The sequence below is a fragment of the Vulpes lagopus genome, chromosome 8 (genome assembly GCF_018345385.1).
Source record: "Vulpes lagopus strain Blue_001 chromosome 8, ASM1834538v1, whole genome shotgun sequence".
NCBI classification, from domain to species: domain Eukaryota; kingdom Metazoa; phylum Chordata; class Mammalia; order Carnivora; family Canidae; genus Vulpes; species Vulpes lagopus.
Window position 1 is genome coordinate 72,221,935 of NC_054831.1, and position 16,408 is coordinate 72,238,342.

The window sequence follows — 16,408 nt, forward strand, 5'->3', positions numbered from 1 at the left end:
AGACTCTCATCTGATTGGACAAGGCCCACAACATTATAGAGGGTAACTGTTTTACTCAAAATTCTACTAATTTGAACACTAGTGTCATTGAACAAACAACCTCTACAATGGTGTTTGACCAAACAACTGGGTGCCATAGCCTGGCCAATATAAAATTAACCATGGCAGCCACTGATATGAGTCCACATCACTCAAATCCTGAGTATGGAAGAAAGAGAAAGATAACTGTATCTTTTCCCAATTATTCCAAGATTATGGGACCAAACACAAGGTTCTCATCCTTACATGTAAGTACTCATTTCTCATGGATCCTGAATACAACTCTTCTCCTGCTGAGTCAGGTCAGCTTTGCCTCTATCATTCACCAATAGATCATGGCCACTCCTGCTGCTGTGAATCCCAATTTCTCTGCTTACACAGACTTCTACTACCTTCAAGAACAAGTTCACAAAAATGCTTCTCTACCAAGATTTCTGTCATACGTGGGCTCAAACCTGAGGTGGCATTTCCCTTCTGACTAAATCCAAAATAAAAGATATAATGAGGCAGCAAAAAAATCCACAGAAGAATGAAACCTGGAGCTAGAATTTTTTCCTCTACAAATTAGCTAACCTGAAAGACTAGCTGTGCAAGGAAATACATTTGAGAGAGCCATTCTCTACCTATTCATGATGCTCAAGAACACCGCAGCATCTCTTCAAGGTCAAGAACACTTATTTACAGCTGAGTCCTGCTTCCTTTAAGTTTTTCAGTGTTGCATCATATATTTAGTTGACTACAACCAAATTAAGCACAGATAATAATATACAGTTGATTTTTATTGAGAGAAAATTTACATGCAGTTAAATGTTACAGATCTTAAGTGTGATTAAGTAAGTTTTGATTAACATATACACTTGTGTAAACATCACTTCCATCACTCCAACTCTCTCCTCATGCACGCCTTTTTAAATAGCCTATCTTCTCTTTATTTTTTTAAAACAATAGACTGGGGCACCAGGCTGGCTCAGTCCATAGAACACACAAGTCTTGATCGGGGTCGTGAATTCAAGCCTCATGTTGGCTGTAGTTTACTTAAAAAAATATGTGTGTATGTGATCCCTGGTTGGCTCAGCGGTTTAGCACCTGCCTTCAGCCCAGGGTGTGATCCTGGAATCCTGAGATTAAGTCCCGCATCGGGCTCCCTGCATGGAGCCTGCTTCTCCCTCTGCCTGTGTCTTTCCGTCTCTCTCTCTCTCTCTGTGTGTGTGTGTGTGTGTGTGTGTGTGTGTTTCATGAATAAATAAAATCTTAAAAAAATACATGTGTGTGTGTACAAAATAATAGGTTTTCTTTCTTTTTAGAGTAGTTTTAGATCTATAGAAAAATGAGCAGAAAGTACAGAGTTCCCAGATATCCCTCTACCCCATTTCCCCCATTATTAACATCTTGCATTAGTATAGTGCATTTGTCAGAACTGATGAGCCAATATTGATATGATTGTCTATAGTCAAATTTACAGTAGGGTTTACACTTTGTGTTGTACATTCTATGGGTTTTGACAAATGTATAATGACATGTATACACCATTACAGTATCATAGTTTCACTGTCCTAAGAATCCCTGTGCTCTACCTAAGTCATTCTTCCCTTCCACCTTCTGATCCCCAGAAACAACGGATGCTATTTTCTCCATAGTTTTGCCTTTCTAAGAACGTCACATAGTTAGAATCCTGCACTATGTGGTTTTTTTTCAGATTGGCTTCTTTCACTTTGCAATATACAGTTAAGTGTCCTTCATGTCTTTTCGTGGCTTCATAGCTCATTACTCTTTCATCATTGAATAACATTCCACTGTCTGGATGTACCACAGTCTATTTATCCATTCAATTACTGAAAGACATCCTGTTTGCTTCCAAGTTTTGGTAATTATGAATAAAGCTATTATAAACATTAGTGTGCAGATTTTCATGTGAATGTTAAATTTTCAGATCATTTGAGTAAATACCAAGGAACATGATTCCTGGACCATATGGTTAAGAGCATGTTTAGGTTTTATAAAAAATAAATAATAATAATAATAAACCAAACAAAAACAAAAAGCAAAAAAACTGCTAAATGGTCTTCCAAACTCACTGTATTATTTTGTATTCCCACCAACAATGAACAAGTTCCTATTGCCCCACATACTCAATAGCATTTGGTGTTATCAGTGTTTTGGACTTTGACCATTCCTACAGATGTTTAGCAATGTATAGTGAGTGGTATCTTCTTGTTGTCTTAGTTTTCCATTCCTTTTTGATATATAATGTTGAATACCTCTTTATATAATTATTTGTATATCTTCTTTGGTGATGTGCCTGTTCAGCTCTTTCGTCCATTAAAAAACATTGAGGGAATCCCTGGGTGGCTCAGCGGTTTAGCTCCTGCCTTTGGCCCAGGGTGTGATCCTGGAGTCCCTGGATCGAGTCCCACATCGGGCTCCCTGCATGGTGCCTGCTTCTCCCTCTGCCTGTGTCTCTGCCTCTCTCTCTCTTTCTCTGTCTCTCATGAATAAATAAAATCTTAAAAAAAAAAAACATTGAGTTGGGGACGCCTGGGTTGTTCAGTGGTTGAGAGTCCGCCTTCGGCTCAGGGCATGATCCTGGGGTCCTGGGATTGAGTCCTGCATTGGGCTCTCCCTGGGGAGCCTGCTTCTCCCTCTGCGTGTGTTTCTGCCTCTCTCTCTGTGTTGCTCATGAATAAATATTTTTTTAAAAATCGAGTTGCTTTCCCATTGAGTTTTAAGAGTTCTTTATATATTTGGATACCAGTCCTTCCTTTATCAGACATATATCTTCCAAAGATTTTCCTCTCAATTTTTGGTTTACTTCATTCTCTCAACAGTGTCCACTGCAGAGCAGAAGACATTTTAATTTTAATGAAGTCTAACTTCAGTTTTCTTTCACAGATCATGATTTTGGTGCTTTATATGAAAAGTCATCACCAAAACCAAAGTCAATTAGATTTTCTATTTTATCTTCTAGGAGTTCTGTATATTTAGGTTTACAATTCATTCTGAGTTACTTTTTTGTGGAAAGTGTATAGATTCATTTTTTGCATGTGGGTATCCAATTGTTCAAGTACCATTTAGTGAAAAGACTATTGTTTCTCTATTAAGTTGCCTTTTGCTCCTTTGTCTAAGATGACTTGACTACCTTTGTGTGGATCTATTTCTGGGCTCTCTATTCTTGGATTAAGATTGCATTAAATCTATAGATCAAGTTGGAAAGAACTGACATCTTGACATAATGAGTATTCCTACCCATATGCATAGACATCTCTCAATTAACTTGAATCTTTGATCTCTATTTCAATTTTGGTGCTAATGCATACGGTATTGTTTTTAATTTCAAATTCCACTTGATTGTTGCTGGTATACAAAAGACAATTGACTTTTATATATTAACCTTATATGCTACAAACTTGCTATAACCACTTACTTTCAGGTGTTTTCTTTTTTGTTGTTATTGATTCATTGGGATTTTCTACATAGACAGTCATGTCATCTGCGACAAAGACTGCATTATATCTTCTTTCTCAACCTGTTCATCTTTACCCCCTTTTCTTGTCTTATTCCATCATATATGACTTCAAGTATGATGTTGAATAGGAGTGGCAAGAGAGGGGACACCTGGGCGGCTCTGCAGTTTAGCACCTGCCTTTGGCTCAGGGCATGATCCCAGGGTCCCAGGATCAAGTCCCACATCGGGCTCCCTGTGGGAAGCCTGCTTCTTTCTCTGCCTGTGTCTCTGCCTCTCTCTCTCTCTCTCTCTGTGTCTCTCATGAGTAAATAAGACCTTAAAAAAAAAAAAAAGGAGGGGCAGCCCCAGGGGTGCAGCGGTTTAGCGCCACCTGCAGCCTAGGGAGGGATCCTGGAGACCTTGGATCAAGTCCCACGTCGGGCTCTCTTCATGGAGCCTGCTTCTCCCTCTGCCTGTGTGTCTGCCTCTCTCTCTCTCTCTCTGTGTGTCTCTATGAATAAATAAATAAATAAATAAATAAATAAATAAATAAATAATCTTAAAAAAAAAGGAGTGGCAAGAAAGTACATTCTTGTCATGTTCCTAATCAAGTGGGAAAGTACCTAGTTTCTCATCATGTTAAGTAGGGGTTTTTTTTTTTAAGATTTTTTTTTTTTTTATGGGAGAAAAGGAGAGAAAGCCAGCATGAGGGGCAGAGGGAGAGGGAGAAGCAGACTCCTCACTGAGCAGGGAGCCTGATGCAGGACTCGATTCCAGGACCCTGGGATAGTGACCTGAGCTGAAGGCAGACACTTAACCGACTGAGCTACTCAGGTGCCCGGCTAAATAGTTTTTTTTAGTATTCTTTATCAAGTTAAGGAAGTTTCCTTACATTCCTAGTTTTTGAGAGTTTTTACCTTGAATAAGTGTCAAGTTTTCTGCATCTATCAATATGCAGATGATTCTTCTTTAGCCTGTTGATGTGATGGATTACATTAATTGATTCCAAATGTTGAACTAGTCTTGTGTAACTGGAATAAATCCCACTTGGTTGTGGTGTATAATTTTTTTATGCATTGTTTGATTTGATTTGCTAATATTTTGTTGAGGAAGAATTGATTTTTGAGCAGTACTAAAACATATGTTATTTTATAATAATCCACATGTGTTTGTGCAGAAAAATTTTGTTTACATTCTTTGTATTGCAGAATGATTACTCCTGTTAATTGGGGCTATATATATTCAATAATATAAAGTAGTAGGATTGGGTTAAAAATGATATCTAGATATCTTTTGTATTTGTCCCCTTTCTGCATCTGTGGCATCTCTCTTCAATTGTGATACCCCCACCCCCACCCCTTCACTCTCTATTGCTCCAAATCACACTACCTTTTAGGAAAGCTCAGAAGGATTTCCAGTTTTTCATGGTAGATTAAGCTAAATATTAAATTAAAGAAGAACTTTCACCTGCTCACTCCTGAAACCAAACAAAAATGATAGTAAAGAATTTAAAAATGCAAAACCACAAAAAAGAAGGAAAAGGAAGGAAACAACAGTATTATCAATGAAATTTTGGAAAATGGAAAACAGATGGTGGAGTGGAAATTTTCTTAGCAAGACAGGAGAAAGCTAAAAAACAAAAAAACAAAACAAAACCAAAAAAACCCCACCGAACTTGTTGGCAATAGCATGCCAACAAGAAGCAATCCAATTCACCTAAAAGAACTCTGAGAAGGCCTGGACATTAGAAGCACCAAATAAGAGAATGTCGGTGTGAGAATTGGATTGAAATGTCTATAAAAAAAAAATCTCTCCCATACTCCATAAACTCCTTTACCAGCCCACAGAAAGAGTGAGAGGTTTACTACACTTTTTGGAGTTTAACCCTACACTCATTTCAGGGACATTTCTTCACTGCCTTCCTCTATAATGTTTAGTGTCCATGGCCAGAGTGTAGGGTTAAACTCAAATTTTTCCATGAAAAGTCTGCATAGTGAATGATATCATCCAAGGTCCCTTTCCCACTGTCATCTCCTAACCTTATGCCACCAATCACCACCCCTCACCTACCCCTATCCTCCTGGAGAAAATGTGCAGAGGCATTTGCATTTTATTGGAAAACCAATAAAACAACTATGTGTCTGCCAATTACCTTACAATGAAGCCCACAAGACAACAAGCCCTATTCATACACATTAAACTTCTAATTATTGTTTTTTTAATATCTTATTTCTATAGGTAAAAGGACAGCCCATGATCACTAAGCAATTGAGGAACACCTCTAATATTGCTCTTTTTCAAGAATGCTTTGAATATTTTAGATCCTTTGCAATACTACCTAAAAACAATTGGCTACTTAATTTCTACAAAAAGCCTGATGGGACTGAAATCAATATGGGGAGAAGTGACATACTGGCAATATTGGGTCTTCCAATTCATCACGGTATCTCTCTCCATTTCTTGAGACATTTTTTATTTTTTTCTCAAAGGTATTTTGTAGTTTCCAGGATAGGAGTCTTATGTATCTTTTGCTACATTCTTCCTAAATGTTGTAAATTCTCACATTACCGTAAATGGAATTTAAAATTTTCATTTCCAGGGTGCGTGGGTGGCTCAGTCAGTTAAGCGTCTGACTCTTGATTTCAACTCAGGTCATGATCTCAGGGTCATGGGATCAAGTCCTACATCAGCTCCTTGCTTAGCTTGGAATCTGTTTAAGATTCTCGCCCCTCCCCTACTGTTTGTGTGCGTACTGTCTCAAAAGAGATATTTTTTTTCATTTCCAACTCTTTGCTGCTAGTATATAAAATTAAAATTTTTGTATAGTAAATTTGTTTATTGCAACCTTGCTAAATTCTCATCTTTTTTTTTTTGTAGATGCCTTAGGATTGTCTGTCAACAATCTACAATTTAGATTGATACATTGCATAAACCACACTCCATCAAGATGTAGAACATCTAAAATATTCCTAGTGTCCCTTCCCAGTCAATTCCACCACCACTAGAAGCATTAACTGTTCTGTGTTTCTTCCATCATAAAGTAACTCTGCCTCCTCTAAAACTTCATATAAATGGAATCAAACAATATGTACTCTAGCTTTGTTCACTCAGCATAATATCTATGAAATTTACCCATACTCTTACATCTATAAATAGAACATCCTGATTACTGAATATTATATTGTATGATTGTATCAAAATTTTAAAATCCATTTTCCTACTGATGGGTATTTTGTTCCGGACCTTGGTTATTAGGAAAAGAGCTCCCACAAGTATTCCTGCCCAAGTATCTGTGTGGGCATACATTTTCATTGCTCTTGGGTAAATACCTAGGAGTGGGATTGCTGGCTCAAAGGAAGGGATAACTTTATAAGAAACTACCAAATCTATTCCAAAGTGATTTTGTAATTTTACATTACACCAGAAATTTACAAGAGTTCTGGTTGCTTTGAACCGTCAAGACTTCCATCATCTTTTTTAATTTAACCATTCTGACAGCATCTTGTGGGTTTTGTTCCTAAGTGGATATTCCTTTTTTTAAGATTTTTATTTATTTATTCATGAGAGAGAGACAGACAGACAGAGGCACAGGCACAGGCAGAGGCACAGGCAGAGGGAGGAGCAGGCTCCATGCAGGGAGCCTGACATGGGACTCGATCCCAGGATCCCAGGATCACGCCCTGCGCTGAAGGCAGGCGCTAAACAGCTGAGCCACTCAGGGATCCCCGTGGATATTCATTTTTGAAACAATCTCAAACTTCTAGAAAAGCTGCAGGTACAGTGGGATACTTTTCCTTCCAAACCATTTGAGAGAAATTGCTAATATCATGGCCCTTACTTTCAAATACTTGGGTGTATATTTCCTAAAGAAGGATATTCTCCTGCATAATCGCAACACCATCATCAAAGTGAGGAAATTAACATTAATACATTACTACTACTTAATTCTTCTACCCATTTAAGTTTCATCAATTGTTCCGTAACAATCTTAATAGCAAAGGGAGCCAGTCCAGGATAATATGCTGCATTTACTTGTCACGTTTCTTTTGTTTCCTTCTATCTAGAATAGTTCCTTGGTCTTTTCATGATTTTCATGACCCTGACAATTCTGAAGATTACAGAACAGTTATTTTGTATAATGTCCTTCAATTTGAGTTCGTCTGCTGTTTCCTCACGATTAGACTCAGCTTATGAATCTTCAACAGGCATTATCGTAGTTCTCATTGCGTACTAGGAGGTGGTTCTGATTTCAATTTGTCCCATTACTAGGGATGTTGCCTTGGCTCATTTGATTAAGATAGTGTCTGCCAAGCCTCTCCCACTATCAAGTTACTTTTTCCCTTTGTAATCAGTAAGTGCTTGATGAGGGGGTAATTTAAGACTATGTAGATATCTGTTCCTTCACCTAACTTTCAATTTATTCACATCTTTACTCAGAGCAAATGTGGATTCATGGATTTCTGTTTTATTCAACAGCTTACACTTTGTTACTATTATTTGTTTTGAAGTCATATCCTTCATATTTCACCAGTGGGAAGCCCAGTCAAGTTGGATTCTATGGATTTGGACAGATCCCCATCATTCCTCAGGGACTTCCTTACTTTTGGACACAAAATGTTCCAGGTTCATTTTTGTACATTTCCTCCGTCAGTCCTCAAATCAGTTGTTACTCAACAAAAAGCCTTGGTTCTTTTACACTGAGAAGTGTTCTCAGAAATCAAGATTGGGCCTCTACATATGCTCATAGTTGATGCTTTCAAAACTTGCCTGTGGTCACAGCTAGAAATGATATGGTTGTGTGTATCTATGGGTATCTATGCATATCCACATCCACATGCATATTCATGGACATAAACACAGGTATATATTTATATACCTACAATAATATATCCATATTTATGTACTTATATAAGTAAATTCCAATACCACTTGTTCATTCTAGTTTCTACATCTGTAATCCCCTTCTCTAACAATAAGAAACCTAGCTCCCATTATCATTAATATACATTAATAATACAGTCTATTTGTGTCTGCCCATTTCATTCTTTTTTCCTCTCTTCCTTTCTTCTTTTTGGGTTATTTAAATCCTTTTAGCATTCCATTTTGATTTCTCCATTGGCTTTTTAGCTGTATATCTTGCGTTATTTTTAGTAGTCACTCCAAGGATTTCAATATACATATTTAAATTACCACGATATTAGTTTATGTGCTGCCGAAGTGAGCACAAATGACCACAATCTACTTAAGAGTTTACTGTACTACTTCACATAAAAGCTAGCAAATTCTAATATCATAGTGTTATTTACCACTCTCCAAGTTGGGTGAGATTTTTGTCATATCTGTCATAACTACTTATAAACCCCACAATGCTATATTATAAGCTGCATCATGCAATCAAATGCTTTTTCAAGAAATTAAGAAAATATGTACATGGGGTGCCTTGCTGGCTCAGTTGGTGGAGCATGCAACTCTTGATCTCGGGTTATGAGTTCAAGTCCCACTTGGGGTATAGAGATCACTTAAAAAGAAAATCTTAAAAAAAAAAGAAAATGTGTATGTTTTCTCATGTGAACCCAAATATTTACCATTTCCTGTGTTCTTTATTCCTTCCACTGAATCCAAGTTATCACCTGGTGTCATTCCTCTTCCACTTGAAGAATTCCCTTTAGCATTTCTTATAGCACAACACACAAATTCTTAGCTTTTATCCATATGAAAACATCTTTATTTTTCTTCATTTTTGAAACATAATTTTGTAGCATATAGAATGCTGGGTTGACAGCTTTCATTATTTCAGTACTTAAAAATGTTATTCAATCGTCGTCATGGGTTGGGTTTCCTAGGAGGTAGACTCTGAGGTGGAATTTAGCCAGCAGAATGTTTACTAAGGAGTCTCCTTGGTATCAAAACCTGTGGAAAGGAGAAGGAAGCAAGAGTAGTCAGAAGGAAAAATTGAGCTGTGATGCATGTCCTACAGCAACCTCAGCCGATGCCCAGGGGAGATTTGGAGCAAGAATGGCCCTTTAGATTTGTCTTGCATTGGGCCAAGATGGTCAGGTCCTGCACCGATCAACCACTGGCTATAGGTATCCCACGAAGAGGCTTGACTTAAGTGAGTCAGTGCTCTACAGCTGAAACAATCCCCCTGAAAGGGGCTGAAAATGGAAGGTTGCTGGTAGCACTCCTCCTAACTGGGGGAATGGGTTTTTCCACTGATGTGATCTGGGTGTGTAGCACAGACTTCTGGTCTCCCCCATTTCTCATGAGAAGTCTGCCTTCTTTACATTACTATTTCTCTCTAAGTAACATACAGGCTTTATTTTCTCCCAGCTCCTTTATCTTTAGATTCCAACAGTCTGTCACATGCCTGGTGTGGTTTTCTTCGTATTTATTCTCCTTGTGCCTCACTGACCTTGGATCCGTTAGTGTTTTTATTAAATTGCTAAGTTTTCTGCCATTATTTCTACAAATATTTTTTCTTCCCTATTCTCTTGGCTCCTTCTAGTTTTCCAATCACATGTATTAAACTGCTTGTATTTCAGAAACTATAGCTCTCTGAAAAGTTATTTATATTTCTTCTATCTTTTTTCCCTTTTCCAAATTTGGACAATTTCCATTTATCTGCTTTCAAATTCATTGATTCTAGTGCAATCTCTAGTCTGCCATTAAGCATACCTAGTAAAATTTTCATTTTAGTTGCTATACTTTTCACCCAGAATTTTGAGTCTGCTATAGACTGAATGTTTGTGTCTCTCCCGCCACCATTCACATGCTAAAATCCTAACCCCAATGTAATGGTATTAGGAGGTGGAGCCTCTGAAGGTAATGAAGACTCCACTTCATGAATAGTATTAGTGCCCTTGTAAAAGAAGCCCCAGAGAGCTCCCTTATTCCTTCTGCCATGTAAGAACACAGTGAGAAGATAGCCATCTATGAACCATGAATGTCACCAGAGACCAAATCTGTTGGTGCCTTGATCTTGGGCTGCCCAGCTTCCAGAACTGTGAGAAATAAATGTTTGTTATTTAAGCCACTCAGGGTGTTTTTGTTAGAGCAGCCCAAACAGACTAAAACAGAATCTTTTCATTCTATTTGGATGCTATTTCTCCATCTGTTCATTCATTAAGACTATATTTTCCTATAATCCCTTGAGCATGTTTATAATAGCTGCTTTATTTATTTTTTTTAAAGATTTTAGAGGCAGAAAGAGAACAGGCTCCATGCAGGGATCCCAATGTGGGACTTGATCCTGGGACTCCAGGATCACACCCTGGGCCAAAGGCAGGTGCTCAATCACTGAGCTACCCAGGTGTCCCTATAATAGCTGCTTTAAAGTCTCTGTCTAATAAGTACCACCTAAGGGTTTGGTTTGGTTTTTCTCTCTTGCATATAGGTCATATTTTCCTGTTTTTTTTTTACACATTTGGTGTTTTCATTGTATACTAGACATTAGGAATTATACATTGTAAAAATTCTGTATTCTATTATATTGCTCAGAAGAGTGTGATTTTTGTTCTAGCAGGGAATTAAATTGGCCGGACTCAAACTCCTAAGTCTGTCTCCTCTGTTTTGGGTGATAGCTGAAATCTCCACTCAATTCCTTCAGTTTCTAGTGGACATTTTTTCTCTATACTCTCTGTGGTCTCTCCTACTGATGTACATTTGAGCAGCTGGACAAGAATTTGAGGACAGTTTATATGCAGATTTGTGGTTCACCACCTCTATGACCCCCTCCCGCCTAGGATGCCCCCTCTAGATCCTTCCAGGCCTAAATTCTATATTCTGACACCAGTGTTCAGCAAATGCTTCATTCTAAGACTCCTAAATGAATTGGTGAACAACTTTGAGCAAAAACTACAAACTCAAAAATCACATTGGTATAGTTACAATCTTTTAAAAAGTAGACTCCTCTCCAATATCTACCCTTTAGTCTCTGTCAAATGTCTTCAAATAGTTGGTTTTTAATATTCCCATCCAGACTATATCATTGTCATCTGTGGAAAGATTAGCTTGACTGAGCTATGCTACCATTACTTGAAGTCAAATTTCCCCATATTACTATTGTGCTCTATACCGGAATCCCACCTAAATCCTGATCTATGTCAGTGTTGTAATTCATTTCCTTTGCATCACTGCTATGTTTCGGAAAGGTCATAGATCAGTCTGGAAACCAGAAGCTACTCTTCGCAGTCTAGCTATAAAGGGTTTTAATATAGGGAATTGGTGGCTTATCCCCCCAAAAAAGCCTTAAGGGAGCAATGACTAGAGAAACCACCACTGACCTTCTCAACTTGAACCACTCAAGCAGGTGATTTTGAAAATTCACCTTGAAGTTTCTAAGAATATCACATCTGCTCACAATTCTGGATGCAACTGACTGGAGAATAATAATCTCTCCATCACTTTGGCTCAAGGATGCCTCTCATCAATACAGACTAGCCTGGGACCACACAACAAAGGGGAATCTGGAGAATGTAGCTCCCGGCTTCTCTTCAAAGCAAAGGAGACCTTAGAAGGGGGGGGGGGGGGTGGTGATGCCAAGTTGATGACAGATAATCCAAACAGGGCATATGTCCCAAATTAGCCAAAGGCACAGGAGGCAAAAGGAGGTACAGATCTTCTGGAAAAAAATTATTTGCTGATAAACTAGCAAAACAAAACAAAGATTCACAAGAAGAATGGCCTCTCTTCTTACAAGGGATTTTTTTCATGTGATTCTTAGAACAGAAACAGTGATCTCATGATCATGACAAGGTACCAGCTGAGATGGAAGCAAATATGGTGTCTGAAGCCTGTCTAGTCTGGACTTCCTATTGCTAGAGTAAGTGTCATTATTTAAAATATTTTCAATCGGCTTATTTTGTTACTTGCAGTAGATATGGCACCTTATTTAGATTATAGAGGTAAATCCCAGAACAAACCATTTGAAGTGGTGAAAGTAGTAGCCTTAAAAGAGTAAGACTGGGGGTAATGAGATGTGGTACAGTGTGCATTGGCTTTTATTCTATGTCTTGTGCTATTGTACATTGTAAAGAAGATATATGAAATACTTGGATAAAATGTGAGATCCTTTCCTAAACATAGCAATGATGCAAAGGAAACGAATTACAACACTGACATAGATCAGGATTTAGGTGGGATTCCGGTATGGAGCACAATAGTAATATGGGGAAATTTGACTTCAAGTAACCGTAGCATAGCTCTGTCAGGCTAATCTTTCCACAGATAACAATGATATAGTCTGAATGGGACTATTAAAAACCAACTATTTGAAGACATTTGACAGAGACTAAAGGGTCGATATTGGAGAGGAGTCTACTTTTAAAACTCTGATCTTAGCACCAAAGGAAACAGCAGCTAAACACAATTTTTGCCTGCTCTTACTTCAGGCAATCATCAGTTCTAGCTGCCTACTGAACAGCTTCCTGAGTGAACCCCATCCTCATCTCCCTCAATCTACTCTTTGTCACCAAAATTATCATTCCAAAGGGCAAATATGATCACATCCCTCTCCTCCTTAAAATTCCTAATTGGCTTCATATTGTCTCCATAGGATAAAATTCAAATTTCATAATATGGGATCCAAGACTCTTCATGATCTGTCTGGCCCCTAATACTTTCTCATGTGTATATATATATATACATTTTTTTAAAGATTTTATTTATTTATTTATTTATGATAGACACAGAGAGAGAGAGGCAGAGACACAGGCAGAGGAGAAGCAGGCTCCATGCAGGAGCCTGACGTGGGACTCGATCCCAGGTCTCCAGGATCAGGCCCTGGGCTGCAGGTGGCGCTAAACTGCTGCGCCACAGGGACTGCCCTCTCATGTATATATTATAGGTATTTTTAAAATCTTGCTTTTCTCCACACTCAGACGTCCATCCATTCTCTTGGGAATTTCGTTGGTTTGGAACATCTTTCTTAAATAATCCACTTTCAGCTACCTGTTCTGTGAAGATTTCTTACTCCTCCAGTTCTATAGTCTCTCCTTCCAGAAGAGTTCTTATCTTATAGATACCTATAGCCTCCATCAACATAAATCTTATTACAGCTCAAAAACTACTTACTAGAAAGTCTGAAATCCAGAAAATCTGTTAAAACTGAAATATTTTTTGTTAACTCATTTGGCGAATGAATTGAACTACTTATATTTAAAATCTCAGTTTATTCCACTTTGTATTAATATTTGTTAATTTTGCTGCAGAAATATTAATGGATTTCATTGCATAGTGAAGCCTCAGACCTCACTGGTAATGGTACATAACACACAGTATATGCACCGCTGGTATATGTACCATTCCCAAAATGGCTACTGCAGCATGTCTCATCCCACAAGTTCTAGAACTTCTATCACTTATTGCTTGACTTCCCCAGCTAGGTCATGAAAGGTGACATGGCTTCTGTCTCTTTTCCTTTCTCTCTTAAAATGCTTGCCTTTAGAACTCAGCCACCATGTTGTGAGGAAGCTCAGCTATATAGTAAGGCCACCTGTAGCTGTTCTACCCCACAACCCCAGCCAAGGTCTCAACTACCACCCACCAACAACCACCAACCAGCATCAACTACCAGACATGAGAATGAGTGATACCTTCAGATGATGCCTCTCCTGAGCACTCAAGTGCCCCCAGCTGTTTGGCTGAGTGGAGCAAAGACAAGCTGATGCCAAGCCTTGCCCCAAATGCAGATTCGTGAGAAAGACAAATGTTTTTGTTGTTTTAAGGCACAAAATTTTAGGTTATGTTCTGCAGCCAAAGTGATGGAATCTCATTCTATTAACTTTTAAAAATGTGAAATAGTCTTAATTTTAATACACATCAAAGGTTTCAGGTAAGATCTGCATACTAAAATTATGTTTGTGTATCTATTTTTCTATAGAATTAGAAGTTCTTTGAAGACAAGAACTAAGTTTCCTTTTTTTTTTTTTTTTTTAATCTTGGTATTCTCAGAGCTACTGTTTAAGATTGGGTAGGTCCTTGGGACGCCTGGGTGGCCCAGCAGTTGAACATCTGCCTTTGGCTCAGGGCATGGTCCTGGAGTCCTAGGATTGAGTCCCACATCGGGCTCCCTGCATGGAGGCTGCTTCTCCCTCTGCCTGTGTCTCTGCCTCTCTCTCTCTCTCTGTCTCTCATGAATGAATAAATAAAATCTTAGAAAAAAGATTGGGTAGGTCCTCAAGGCATGTCTATTGAATTCATGTTGAATGTATAGATGAGTGAATAAATGCAGGGTTCCAAACAAATGGTTCGTTTGAAATAGTTTTTCAGTAGCCTATATACTTTCATTCAATCCAATCCATTGCTCAAAAATAACTTAGAACACCTTATTTTTATAATTACTTTTACTTTATGAACTATATAAGACGTTTCATCAATTTTTGTGTTGTTTTTATCCAGAAGTGTCATCTTTTTTCTTAAGTTCTTTTTTTAAAGATTTATTTTAGGGCAGCCCTGGTGGCCCAGTGGTTTAGCACCGCCTTCAGCCCGGAGCATTATCCTGGAGACCCGGGATCGAGTCCCATGTCAGGCTCCCTGCATGGAGCCTGCTTCTCCCTCTTCCTGTGTCTCTGCCTCTCTCTCTCTCTCTCTCTCTCTCTCTCTCTCTGTGCCTCCCATGAATAAATAAAATAAAATCTTTAAAAAATAATAAAAAATAAAGATTTAGTTTATGGAGTGAGAGAGAGAGAGGGAACGTGCATGCACACAGAAGGGCCCAGGAAGAGAGGCAGAGGGAAAGAGAGAATCTCAAGCAGACTCCCCACTGAACAAGGAGCCCGACACAAGTCTTGATCCCACGACCTGAGATCATGACTTGAGCCAAAACCAAGAGTCAGATGCTTAACCCACTGAGTCACCCAGGCACCCCCAGAATTGTTATCTATTATGATCATGTACCTTACCCATCCAAGTGTGTTCCAAAGTATTCTTGGATATTTCCTTTTTTTTTTAATTTTTATTTATTTATGATAGTTACAGAGAGAGAGGCAGAGACACAGGCAGAGGGAGAAGCAGGCTCCATGCACTGGGAGCCCGAGGTGGGATTCGATCCCGGGTCTCCAGGGTCGCGCCCTGGGCCAAAGGCAGGCACCAAACCGCTGCGCCACCCAGGGATCCCTTCTTGAATATTTCCAAAAGTCAAATGCATCCTTAAGGATGAAGATTTTCCATTACTGAAGAGAATCAAAGTAATCTGACACAGATTCTGCAGGTTATGCAAAACAGGGAGAGCCCAATGTTTTTGAACAACGTAGTGTTCAAATACAATGCAATGTGTGGAAATGATGCATGGATGCAAAGATTGCAGCATCCATGCTGACAACTATGGAAGAAACTACTTTGGAGTTAAGTTCTACCTTGCATGACAAAAATATAAGTTTATTTTTCTCATGGTCATATGTGACACATATGTCACATATGTGCTTAAGCACATGAGGAAAGGGGATGAAGGTAGAGAGAAAATCCATAATGTCATAAAGACATGAATAGACAACATTGATCTATTTTTTAATGTTCCTATTGGGAATAAAGGTTTTAGCTCCTCCCAAGGAATGTTATAATGATGTAATAACAAGGTACTAGTTTTACAGTTCTGTTGCCCAACAACTATTTCCTCGGAATTTAATGGATCCTTATTGCCCTGCTTTTTCTTCCCTCTCCATGTCATGTAAATGACATAAACTGGGTTATATGTAGGTGTATTTCAGGCTAATTCACATTCAGAGGAAATCTCTGTGAAAGTAAGAGTCTTTAGATAAAAAGAATATTAACCACAGTTTCTCAAAAAATGCCAAGAGGGGAAGAGTCTTCCTACCCGTAGCACAACTTCCAATCATTTCTCCTCTCTGATGTTTCATGGAGCCCGGCAGGAATACTGCCTCCAGACCTTCTTCTTACCCTTCGTATTCCTCCAAAATCCCCCTTCCTCCC

The 16,408-nt window shown here is 38.5% G+C and overlaps 1 long non-coding RNA gene across 1 annotated transcript in view; it reads right to left on the minus strand.

The window, feature by feature from the left end:
• LOC121496927 overlaps window positions 1–16,408 on the minus strand; it is a 35,759-nt gene that overhangs the window by 9,212 nt on the left and 10,139 nt on the right. Inside the window, exon 2 of the long non-coding RNA XR_005989371.1 lies at window positions 9,067–9,391. This is a non-coding gene — a long non-coding RNA (uncharacterized LOC121496927). The remainder of the gene's footprint in view (window positions 1–9,066; window positions 9,392–16,408) is intronic.